A 3,201-nucleotide genomic window follows, 5' to 3' on the forward strand; every position below is an offset into this window, starting at 1 on the left:
TGTGTGGGTGGACCATTTCAGTTTGTCTGTGATGTGTACGCCGAGGAACTTATAACTTACTACCCTCTCCACTGCTGTCCGTTGATGTGGATAGGGGGTGCTCCCTCTGCTGTTTCCTGAAGTCCACGATCATCTCCTTTGTTTTGTTGCGTTGAGTGTGATGTTATTTCCTGAACCACGCTCCAGATTAATTCCGGCGCCGACAGAGATGGCCGCCTCGCTTCGCGTTCCTAGGAATCAATGCAGTATTTTTGTTTTTTTACGTTGTTATTTTCTTTATATTAGTACCCAGGTAATCTTAGGTTTTATGACAGCGTGGTGAAGAAGGAGCAGCAGCGGATCTTCAACCTCAGGAGGCTGAAGAAATTCGGCTTGTCACCAAAAGCACTCACAAAGTTTTACAGATGCACAATCGAGAGCATCCTGTCGGGCTGTATCACCGCCTGGTACGGCAACTGCTCCGCCCACAACCGTAAGGCTCTCCAGAGGGTAGTGAGGTCTGCACAACGCATCACCGGGGGCAAACTACCTGCCCTCCAGGACATCTACACCACCCGATGTCACAGGAAGGCCATAAAGATCATCAAGGACAACAACCACCTGAGCCACTGCCTGTTCCCCCTGCTATCATCCAGAAGGCGAGGTCAGTACAGGTGCATCAAAGCGGGGACCGAGAGACTGAAAAACTGTTTCTATMTCAAGCCCATCAGACTGTTAAACAGCCACCACTAACATTGAGTGGCTGCTGCCAACACACTGACTCAACTCCAGCCACTTCAACAATGTATATACTGTACTCGATACCATGTACTGCATCTTGCCTATGCCGTTCTGTACCATCACTCATTCTTATATTTTTATGTACAAATTCTTCATTCCTTTACACTTGTGTGTATAAGGTAGTTGTTGTGAAATTGATAGGTTAGATTACTCGTTGGTTATTACTGCATTGTCGGAACTAGAAGCACAAGCATTTCGAWACACTCGCATTAACATCTGCTAACCATGTGTATGTGACAAATACAATTTGATTTGAGATTTGCCCGTTCTTGCTGTGAGATGTTACCCCACTCTTCCACCAAGGCACCTGCAAGTTCCCAGACATTTCTGGGGGGAATGGCCCTAGCCGTCACCCTCCGATCCAACAGGTTCCATATATGCTCAATGGGATTGAGATCCGGGCTCTTCGCTGGCCATGGCAGAATGAGCAGTATGAATGGTGGCATTGTCATGCTGGAGGGTCATGTCAGGATTATCCTGCAGGAAGGGTACCACATGAGGGAGGAGGATGTCTTCCCTGTAACGCACAGCATTGAGATTGCCTGCAATGACATCAAGCTCAGTCCGATGATGCTGTGACACACTGCGCCACTTGTGTGATTCGTGTGTGTGTGTGTTGTGTGTGTGTGTGTTGTGTGTGTGTGGTGTGTTGTGTGTGTGTGTGTGTGTGTGTGTGTGTTGTGTGTTGTGTGTGTGGTGTGTGTGTGTGTGGTGTGTGTGTGTGTGTGTGTGTGTGGGGTGTGTGTGTGGTGAGCACACACATTCATAATTGCCTACGGATAAATACCACCCTGTGTGACTTCACAGACCTTTATTTATTATTAGCTTGTGGAAGTGTATGGGAGATGAGACTAATTGAATGTGTTGATATGTATACTGATTACCACTTAATGAATTATTGGCTGATGATGTGTCTGGGAAAAGTTCACGGTGCTATTTTTCCCTGGTTATTAATCCACAAGGCACGAACTATAACTCAGCAAAAAGGAAACGTCCCTTTTTCAGGACCCTGTTTTTTCAAAATGAATTCTTTCAAAATCCAAATAACTTCACATATTTCATTGTAAAGGGTTTAAACGCTGTTTTCGCCCATGCTTGCCTCAATTAACGCATAAACAATTAATGAACATGCACCTGTGGAACGGTCGTATAAGACACTAACAGCTTACAGACGGTAGGCAATTAAGGTCAGAGTTTAGAAACTTAGGACACTAAAGAGGCCTTTCTACTGACTCTGAAACACCAAAGAGAAAGATGCAGGGACTGCTCATCTGCGTGAAACGTGCCTTAGGCATGCTGCAAGGAGGCATAAGGACAGCAGATGTGGCCAGGGCAATAAATTGCAATGTCTGTACTGTGAGACCGCCTAAGACAGCGCGCTACAGGGAGACAGGACGGACAGCTGATCGTCCTCGCAGTGGAGAACGTGTAACAACACTGCACAGGATTGGTATATCCGAACATCACACTGCGGGACAAAGTACAGGATGGCAACAACAACTGCCTGAGTTACACCAGGGATGCACAATCCCTGCATCAGAGCGCAGACTGTCTGTCAATTAGGCTGAGAGAGGCTGGAAAGAGCTGCTGAGAGAGGCTGGACTGCTGAGAGAGACTGGACTGCTGGAAGAGAGCTGGAACTGCTGAGAGAGCTGGACTGCTGAGAGAGGCTGGACTGCTGAGAGAGGCTGAACTGCTGAGAAGAGAGGCTGGACTGCTGAGAGAGGCTGGACTTGCTGAGGAGGCCTGGATGCTGAGAGAGGCTGGACTGGCTGAGAGGGCTGGACTGCGAAGCGATGGCGGACTGCCTGAGAGAGGCTGGACTGCTGAGAGAGGCTGGAATTGCTGGGAGAGAGGCTAGACTGCTGAGGAGGCTGGACTGCTGAGAGGAGGCTGGATTGCTGAGAGAGGCTTGACTGCTGAGAGAGGCTGGACCTGCTGAGGAGAGGCTGACTGGCTGCTGGGAGAGGCTGGACTGCTGGAGACTGAGTGGCTGAAAACGTGAGAAAGGGCTGAGAGACTGCTGGGCTGAGGAGGCACCTGGGCTGAGAGAGCTGGACTGCTGAGGAGGTGGTGCTGAGAGAGTCTGTGACTGGCGTAGGCCTGTTGTAAGGCAGGTCCTCACCAGACATACACTGGCAAAACACGTCGCCTAATGAGGCACAAACCCACCGTCGCTGGACCAGACAGGAATGGCAAAAGTGTCTTCACTGACGAAATCGCGGTTTTGTCCACCAGGGGTGATGTCGGATTCGCGTTTATCGTCGAAGGAATGAGCGTTACAACCGATGCCTGTACTCTGGAGCGGGATCGATTTGGAGGTGGAGGGGGTCGTCCGCTATGGTCTGGGGCAAGTGTGTCACAGCATCATCGGACTGAGCTTGATGTCATTGCAGGCGAATCTCAATTGCTGTGCGTTAC

Source organism: Salvelinus sp. IW2-2015, unplaced genomic scaffold (assembly GCF_002910315.2).
Source record: "Salvelinus sp. IW2-2015 unplaced genomic scaffold, ASM291031v2 Un_scaffold1383, whole genome shotgun sequence".
In the NCBI taxonomy this organism is placed as follows: Eukaryota; Metazoa; Chordata; class Actinopteri; order Salmoniformes; family Salmonidae; genus Salvelinus; species Salvelinus sp. IW2-2015.